The sequence below is a fragment of the Melopsittacus undulatus genome, chromosome 1 (genome assembly GCF_012275295.1).
Source record: "Melopsittacus undulatus isolate bMelUnd1 chromosome 1, bMelUnd1.mat.Z, whole genome shotgun sequence".
Lineage (NCBI taxonomy): Eukaryota > Metazoa > Chordata > Aves > Psittaciformes > Psittaculidae > Melopsittacus > Melopsittacus undulatus.
In genome coordinates, this window is record NC_047527.1 from 21,702,800 (window position 1) to 21,712,733 (window position 9,934).

Here is a 9,934-nt window from a genome sequence, read left to right on the forward strand (position 1 = left end):
ATCCTTATGACCATCAAAGCCTTGTTTTTTGCCTTTGCATTTCTGCCTATCCAGATCAAAGTGCATGTTCCCCAAGACTTCAACACTCAAATCCTCTGAAGTACCTGAGCATCCCTGCTCTCAGTACTGGGGCATCTGCACCCTGTGGTATGCCTTCGCACCTTGCAAGAGGCACAGCCCAGACAGGGAACAGGGGAAGACAGCAGCAAATTCCCCCTGCACTAGCTGGTCACCCCCTCTGGTGCTGCACACCCAGCTCTGTGTCACCTGCTGCAAAAGTACTGAGTGCCCCTGTGCCAGAGTGCATTGAAGTGGTTCTGCCTCTGCCACCCTGTAACAGCCAGAGCCACCCACCCCTTTTCTGAGCTCTGGATTTGTTTTCAAACTGCATTTCATTAAGGCGAGAGACTTGTATAACCCCAACGCCAGTCAGCACGGGTTCATGAAGGGCAGGTCCTGCTTGACCAACCTGATCTCCTTCTATGATAAGGTGACCTGTGTGGTTGATGGGGAAAAGAAAGGCTGTGGACATTGTGTATTTGAACTATAGTGAAGCATTTGACACTGTCTCCCACAGTGCTCTCCTGGAGAAATTGGCTGCTCATGGACCTGAATAGGAGGATTCTTCACTGGGTTGGAAACTGGCTGAATGACAGAGCCCAAAGAGTGTTAGTAGATGGTATCACATCTGGTTGGCAACTGGTTGCTAGTTGTGTCCCTCAGGGCTTGGTAATACCAGTGCTGTTGAATGTCTTCACTGACAATCTGGATGAGGGGATCGAATGCACCCTCAGTAAATTTGTGGATGACACCAAGCTCTGCAGGAATGTTGATCTGCTGGAGGATAGGAAGGTTCTGCAGAGGGGTCTGGACAGGCTGCAGGGATGGGCTGTGGCCAATGGTGTGAGGTTCAACACAGCTCAGTGCCAGATCCTGCACCTGGGTCACAACAACCTCATGCAATACTACAGGCTTGGGGAGGAGTGGCTGGAAAGTTGCTTGGCAGAAAAGGACCTGGGGGTGCTGCTGACTGACCAAGCTGAACATGAGTTTGTGCACAGGCAGCCAAGAAGGCCCACGGTGTCCTGCCGTTTACCAGCAATAGTGTGACCAGCAGGGTCAGGGCAGTGATTATCCCCCTGTTCTGGGCACTGGTGAGGCTGCACCTCGAATCCTGTGTTCAGTTCTGGGTTCCTCACTGCAAGAGAGATATTCAAGTGCTGGAGTGTGTCTAGAAAAGGGCAATGAAGCTGGTGAAGGGTCTGGAGCACAAGTCTCATGAGGAAGAGCTGAGGGAACTGGGGCTGTTTAGCTTGGAGAAAAGAACTTACCGCTCTCTACAACTGCCTGACAGGAGGTTGCAGTGAGGTGGGGGTCAGACTCTTCTCCAAGTAACCAGTGATAGGACAAGAGGTAACGGCCTCAAGCTGCTCCATGAGAGGTTTAGATTGGATACGAGGAAAAATTTCTTCACCAAGGGGTGTTCAGGCACTGGAACAGGCTGCCCACAGCAGTGGTCACCATCCCTGCAAGTGTTCAGAAACCATGTAGATGAGGCTCTCAGTGCCATGGTTTTGTGGTGGTCTTGGCATGCCTCGGGTAATGGTTGGACTTGATCTTAAAGGTCTTTTCCAACCTAGCTGATTCTATGATTCCCAGTATCCCCAGATAACCTCAATTCAGTTTAGCTGACATACCTCAAATATGCTGGAGTTCCTATAAATTTTAGTGGCAATAGGTGGCTGGGCAGAGAAAAGAGAGACCCGTATCAGTGACTGTGTCCATGAAAAGCTGGTAGGAGCTTGGTTTGATTGCAGATGACATGCCACTCAGCACGTGGGCACAGCTGGGGTGGCCATGCCATTGCCTGCCTCTGGTCCAGCAGCAGCAGGGCTGGCAGCAAGGTTCAGTGGGCCAGCAGCTCGAGGGAGGCTGGGAGCCTGGTTTTGTTCCACCACTCAACAGCTTGCTTCTTGATGCTTTCATAAAGTGGCAGCTTCAAGTGCATGAAAAGACAGCTCCTGTTCTTATGTTCATTTATTTCTTTGGATTGTCTTTGCAATGACATTTTTAATAGAGGTTTCCATTTAATTTTCTTATCCCTTTGGGTTTAATTGCATTCATGCTACTGCAGTTCAGAATCACTGTCCATTTAATGGTTCACCTTTCATGTAATCAGTTACATTTACCATATTGCTTGTCCATAGGACTTTGTCAGATCCTCAATGGCTGGCAGCTAACATCCTGTGCTTGTCCAGGGGGCTCTGTCAGTGGTATAGACAGAGCAAGTACAGATCTGGGGTGAAGCCTGCATGTGACTGCAGCAGGAACCACAATGGAAGAATTTGCCTAAGATCAGACTATGCTGGCCAAGCAGAGCACCATAGCTGTTTTTAGCCTTTACTCCAAGCTAGGCCTGCAGTGGCGGGCCAGATGCCATTCCTTTCACACTCCCTTTCTTCCAGTCCCCTTTCAGATCCCTGATGTCATGCGTTGCTCTCCCCTTCTCCCCCAAGTCTTTGGTGGATGAGAGCTCCTGCTGCACCACATCACACCCACAGCACCCAGTCCTGGTCACAGCGAAGAGAGGCTGATGTCGCAATAGACTACTGGTAATTCACTTCTCTGTGCCAGGTCACCTCTGTCTCTCTGCCTGCATTCACCACACACCTAGGCCTGGGGGAAGAAGCCTTCACCAAGCACTCACCAAGGCCCTCTCCAGTGAGCTTGAGCGGGAACAAAATGTCATCACAATCCAGGTTTGGCACTGCCTCACTAGAATGACCATAAGCTGGGCAGGCACAAGGAAGGTATAGATGGACAGTGAGGTAGGGATGTTCAGAGCAGGGTGAACATTTCTAGAAAGCAGAAAAGCACTGAAACATTCATATTCCTCTAAGCCACCCACAAGCAGCATCTGCCACAGGCTCCAGCAGCCAGTGCTTTCGCTCCACTCCTCTGCAGGGTTGACTGAGTCTGAAGCAGTCTCAGTTCAGTACATGCTATTTGCTTCAGCTCCCCAGCTCAAAGTCAGCGAAGTCACCACCTTCCCTAGAAAGGGTGGGGATTTCTATAGTGTTACCTCATTTGCCAACTTGGGCTTTACCTGGCATTCTGCTGGCTGCCCCCTGGGGCTGCATGTGATGGGACTGGTTTGACTCCTGTACCAGGGGAGCAGAGTTCCTCTCTACGAAGAGGAGAAGCAGTTGAACAGCTAAGGACCATCCTCAGCATGGCTCCTTGGCCCTGTGGCTATCTCAGTGGGCAGGAGAGCTCCTGCTCCGTTTCCAGCACAGGTCTCCTCTTCCTCTGCTCACTGACTTTGCTCCCTTGCAGACTCACACAAAGCCCAAGTGGAAAGAAGCTAACCTGGCAATAAGGGACAGAGGCAGCTCTGGGAGTCTAAATAGATACCCTTAGAAGACAAAAATCGTAGTGTGTTTATCTAACACTGATAACATGCAGCAGTGGGAGGTGAATTTGGGCTTGCAGAGAGACTGAGGGGCTTAGCCAGAGACCCACCATCTATTTTCCACACCAGTTGTCCCCTATCCTTCTGTGAGAAGAAAGGGGACAGGAGCCACACATGTTAGAAATTAAATCCTCCCCATAGCACCCCTTATCTCTGGAGAAGAGTGTGCTCCCCCTCCTCTGGGCAGTCACTGAAATCCTCTTCCCATCAGATCACTTCCCAGACCCAGGGCCTGAGGTCCCTCTTTACACATCATCTCTCTCTTCAGCCCGTTCACCAACTCTCCACTCAGCCCTTGCGTCTCTCTCCTTCCCTTCTACTGCCCTCCTTTTTTGGGTAAAACAGGGTGACCAAACAATTAGTGCTAATTACTCCTCCAGAATTGCTGCAAAGGACACAGCTTCACAAGAGGCCTTAAGGCAAATTAACATTTTATCAGCACTGGAACAGTCTCCTTTTGTCCCTGGGCCCCACATCCTAATGCTTATCTTGTGTCAGCTCTGACTCTGGGAGTGGATTTAAGTCGCTAAAACATCCCAAATTAGCTTACTGCAAAAAATGCAAGCCGACCCTACAATCAACCAGCCCTTAAGAGGGAAGTGGTTGGGACTGTATGGGGTGGAGAAGGGGAGAAAGCTGTGATGATGAGGGAAGAAGGGAGCAGGAAAGGGGAATGGACCTCCTCCTCTCAGTGGGTCTGTTCAGCCGCTGGTGGAACCGCAAACGGTCAGAGCCCTCTAAAGGATGGCCAGGCAGAGCCACACTCCCGGTCTTCTCCTAGAACACCAGATTTGGCCATGTTGGGTCCTGACTGTAACCCAAAGTGCACTGGAAGCTACAGACACAGCAAAATGCACCAGAACCGAACAGTTATTGCAGTATGTAACAATGGCAGTAACTACTTCCTGTCTCTTAGGTAAGAGCGTTAATATAAGGCAGTTATTAATTGCCAGTACAATCCCTTTCAACTGAGAGAAAAACTGCTGTGGTGTCCATGGTGGAGAGGGGAACAGAGGCAGCTGTGGCCAGGCTGCCTATGTCATACTATGAGCAGGCTGTCTGGCTCTTCCCACAAGCGAGGGCCCCAGTCTGATGATACAATAAATGGAGCTGTAATGTCCTGTCTCTGGGTTAAAAGCAGTGTGTGACATGAAGCACTCACTGATACTAACTCCTTGTGGCAGATCATGTTTGTCCAAACAACTGTGGTGGTTTTACTTCATACTAGCAGGGCTTTATGCAGGTTCTGTCATCACGTGTCCAAGCCAAGGTTTTGTGGCACCTCACCAGCCTCCTTCAAATGCAGATCCTGCCAATCCTTTGTACATTCTCCCTGCTACACGTTCATCCTGCTCCATATCTCAGGTTTTGTGCCCAACTCCTTAAGAAGACTTTTGCCCAGACCCTACTGCAACTTATGCAATGGTTTCAAGTCACCCAGGAAAGGTGAGCACAGCACTGAAATTCTGCTGGCCATGTGAGAGGGGAGCTTGACAAGTGGATCTGCAAGGTCCTCAGGTGGTACAGCACTGTGGAGCCAACAGCTATGGACTAAGTTGAGGAATGAGAGGTAAATCAAGCCAGCACTGACTCAGTGGAAGTCCGTCAAGTAAGACCCTCATCATAAGGTCTTGTCACCAGCTAACTCATCATGCTGTGTGTGAGCTGCATCTCTATGCCCTGCACATGCCTTCCTCAGTAGGCATCCTTCCCATGCCATGCTGCATCTGCAGACCCACAAGTACCAGGCTGTAAGAGGCAGGAGCCTTTTGCTGTATTTTCTCTCCCCTGTCCTGTTGACAGAGCAGCTTTTGTGGCCACCTGGTGTCCAGCCACAGCCAACCCACCACACATGTACACATGCTAATACAGCAACGCCTATCCGAAACAGGTTACCTGTTCATGGCAGAGCTCACTCCAGTCTGACCCGCTCACTGCGCCAGCACCACAAGACCAGTATGAATGCTTTCTAGTACATATCCACAAAGGGAGACATGGCTTTGTTAGGAGGGGGGAGGGAGGTGGGGATAAAAAAAGTGTTCTGCATTTCCACTGAGGACAGAATGAGAAGGAGCTGCAAAAATGGGAACTTGGGTCACACACTGGGAAAATAATTTCTAAGTTAATGTGAGGAGAGGCCCTGGAACAGACTGCCTGAGAGATCACTGCACTGCCATCCTTGGAGGGCTGCTATGAAAAAGCCTGAAACATCTCAGTGGCAGGACAGTGTTCTCACTTGGGAAAAGAATGGACACTCCTGTGCTTCCTGTCTCTTCTCCCACCCCTTCCCAATAATTCTGCACCTTTAACAGTCTACAATCTGCCACAATCTAGATGTTTGCATAGAAACATGGCAATAACTCTGTCTCCCCAAGTATACACCACTCACCAGTCCCTGTGTGGCATTCCAAGGACACTCAGAGCAGCAGCATGATACCCAAATGTTTTTGCTTCAAGTACTTCAGTTCTTAAGGAAGAAATACTGTAGCTATTGATGAGGGGAGCAAGCCTCAGAATTAAACAATTCTGACTCTATCTAGTGAAGGGCACAGGGAGAGAGAAAAAACCCACTAACCTGCTTTTCAAAATACCTTAACTTGGTGATTTCTAAGCAAGGGGGGTGGATTGTATCTGGCAGAGGACAGGGAAAAACAGCAGAGGATGTGGCTGAGAGGTGGTATATGAGGGACAGGGGCAAAGCAGGACAGAGCTCCCTCTGGGAAGGAAGGAGAGCCAAGCAGGGGAGCCAGTCCCACAGGGCAGGCGGTGGCAGCCAGGCAGAGCCTCCCCCTGCTCCCACTCCTGCAGACAGAGCCTTCTTGGAGCAGCAGGAGCTCTTCCGTCCTTCCAACCCTGACGTCACTTCCCAAGGCTTAGTACTTAACCAGTTCTTAGAGTGAGGAAGGGAGACAGAGCATACTCTTGAGGAGATATGAGGAGAAAAATGCAGCAGCATTCCTGACCAAACACAGCTCAGTACCTTCCCATTCCCTCAGCTGCACTTGGCATTGGAGAAATGCACAAACCTGTTGCTTTGTTTGCTTCAGGCACATTATAAAGTAATTAACTATCACTTTTTCCATGTCATGACTGCTTGAGAATGACACTTCTTTCCCTCTTCATTGCCAAAATGACTTCTTCACAAGCTCAGTAAAGGAAACAGACACAGTTCTTTGTATGAGTGAAGAATACCCATCAAATAGCCCAGAAAATAAGGGAGAAAACTGCTTTTGCCCACACTAGAGAAGATTCAAAATACAGAGCTCTGAGGTTGATGTAGGCTTTTATTTTTTACTGGATGTATTTCTCAGAACTTGGGATTGGCTTTTTTCAAAAGATCATCCAGCACCGAAAAGCCCATCTGGACTAAGCATGCTACCAAAAGCAAAGAGTGTTATCAGCAAGGCACTCAGTCCAAAGAAGTGGGCACTCCCCTGCAAAAGGTTCAGGTTCTTCCTTATCTCTTTAACACAGCCCATCAAGGTTTTAGCTTTCACAATGCAGTTTTAGGACATGGCATCGCTCTGCAGCTAACCAGAAAACTCTGACATGTAAAAAGATCATGCAGTTCCTGAAGGCAGAAACACAGTGTGTGTGTTCTGAACAATAAAACCTTATTTTTCTTAAATCGACTATTAGCACTGAGAAAGAAAGAAAAAGAAAGAAAGAAAATGAAAGAAAGAAAGAAAGAAAGAAAGAAAAAAAGAAAGAAAGAAAGAAAGATCTTCAATATTAGCACTTTTCAGCTGCAATTTAAGAAAGTCTCCTGTGGCTAACTACAAAGCTGGGTTTGCCTCATTTCCAACAGTTCGGTGCAATCCAGTGTATCAAAAAGTCAGAATTCACAGGCAACAGAGAGGAAAGTTACTTAAGTCTGAACACATTTCAATAACTTCCCTATTTCCATGACAGCCTGCAATAAAATAACAATTGCATTCACAAATCATAATGCCATTGGCACAAAAGAAAAATATCGTATCTGCTTAGAGCTTTCAGTTACAAAGGATCATTATTTAACATTGGTAGAAATTACGTTTGGAAAACATGTATGAGTGTAGTCTAAAATATTAATCAAGTGCTGTTGGTGAAGAATACTGTGTAAACTTTGCTCCTTTTCCCATTTGGTAGTTCAATGAACATTTAGCTGAAAGGGGGCAACGCATCCATCAGGTAAGCTCTCTTATCTGGATTGCAAAATACTGCAAAGATTTAGAATTAAAGAATTACTACCTCTCATTAAATTCCTGTTTGGCTTAGATCCCCTGAGGCTTAGTTACATCCTATAGCTAAATCTCAAGTCTGGAGCTTGAAAAAAGAGCAGTTTCTGTTGGGAAGGCCAATTTCTAAGCCCAGCCACAGGTGTGGAACACCTGCAGTGACAGTGCATACACTGGGTCTAGACAACAAACCCGGCTGACGAGACAAGCATGATACAGCAACTCTTATCACCCACCACACGGAGCATCAGAGTTAAAATGGATTTTGGAAGGACACGATGAGAGTATGAGGTAACATCCAACAACAGTTCTCCCACCAGGACCCCTTCTGGACCTCAAACCTCACCTGGGGCTCTGGACTGCAGTTCTGGGTGAGCAATTGGCAGAATGAAGCATGAGAACGTCTAAGTCCTTCATGAAATTTAATCCTAAAAGACTAGAACTTGCCAACAGCACAATTCAAAGCTTAATACAAATCTTGTGCCTCAGCCACAGAACTACCCTTTCTTTCCACCTCACAACACTTAGACCACATCTCGAAAAGTAAGTGTTATATGAGGACAAGATAATTGTCTTGGGTACCACCAGCTATACCCACCTCCTACTGTGTAGGGGGTTTCTTTGAATTTCCTGTCTAAGCCTGTGTGGCTGTATGGGGGTGCGAGGGGACTGACAGCAAAACCTTTACTGACTGTTACAGCCCTGCTTCAAGTCAGAGCAAAAGGACTGCAATCCATGAAGACAAGCCCCAAGAACATACTATTTTGCTGAAAGAAGAAATACTAGACTTGTTTAATTAGAAAGCTCTAGTGCTTTTGAACACAACTTGAACTTTTCTGGATATCCATCCAAGGTCAGGAGTGCACTTTTACTGTATCAATAGCCATTAGTGTTAGAAAACTCTGAAGCCATACATTGTTAACGAGGCCAACAGCAAGATCACTGAAAGTTCCTCTCTGCTGCACAAAAGTTGCTTTTTAAAATTTTTTATTTTTCTTTAATTTTAAATGCTCTGCCACGCTCTGGGCAATTACCTGCCATCACCCAGGAGAGCTGAGGACTGAAATGGGGTGACCTTACTCATGTGAAAGGACAAAATCATGACTAGGCAAAAAGAACCATGAAAGAATGTGCCCAGGAGCCAGTGACAGAGAAGCATGAAAAAGGACAGTCTGGGGAAATGAGACGTGCTGAAGAACACAATAGAGTAAGGAAGGGAGAGAGCAGAAACAGTACATAATACATCCTAGGGAGGGCATTATAAGCCAGCATTTAAACTATAGGGTGTTTTTTTTTCCTATAAAAATCATAGTTGGTATTTTAACAAACACGTCAAACCTCACTAAGATACTGCTGACTCTGGCTGTTTGCTTTCTCATGGGACAGAAGCAACCACTGCTGTGGCAGGGCCAGCAGAAGGGCAAATGTTCATTTGTCAGCTGCTTCAAATCCCAGCCAGTGCTTTGGTTTAAGCCACCAGTGTGGGGTGGAATGAAGATGATACTTCAGCTTGAAGCAGACGGGGAGATGCCAGTCCCGCCATGGGTTTGGTGATCTCCAACCAGAGGTAGTCAGCAGCTCACAAACACAGGAGAAATCCCCCACACGTGACAGCGAAATTCCATGAGTACTCCCTCCTACAGCTCTGTTTAAAATGGAGATGGTAAATGCCAGTGAAAGGAAAATAAAACAAGATACTTAATATAAAATAATAGAACAAGATACAAAAATGTAATTCTTTTGTCTGTTGAAACGATGTAAAACAAAAAGAACCTACTAAACAAATACACAGAATTAAAACTAAACATGAAAGAGCTGTAATCTCCAAGACTTCTGCAAGTCTAAGATCTGGCTTCTTGCCTTCCATCTGCACTGAATTATTTAGTAGGAACAAAGCACATTGGATTTCTGTTCTTTTGTGAGAATATGAAACGTCTAATTAGTTGGTAATAAAACCCCAGAGAATTTGAAAAGATAGGGAAGTATTTTCCCTTTTTTGTAAAAAGCTCATTTTTTTAGGACCAAGCCAAATAAAAAGGAACTGCCCCAGCAGCCTGCCTGTCATGGGTTTGCTAAGCTCCACAGGACTGTTTCTTCTCTGAAAAAAATAATATGGCGCAAGTAACAAGACACATTTGACAAGTTTGTAACGGGGCATTATAGCCTTACATCACCCCCCAACAACGGCAGATACCTTACACACGTATCACAGCTACAGAGAGATAGTCAGGACATTCCCAATTCA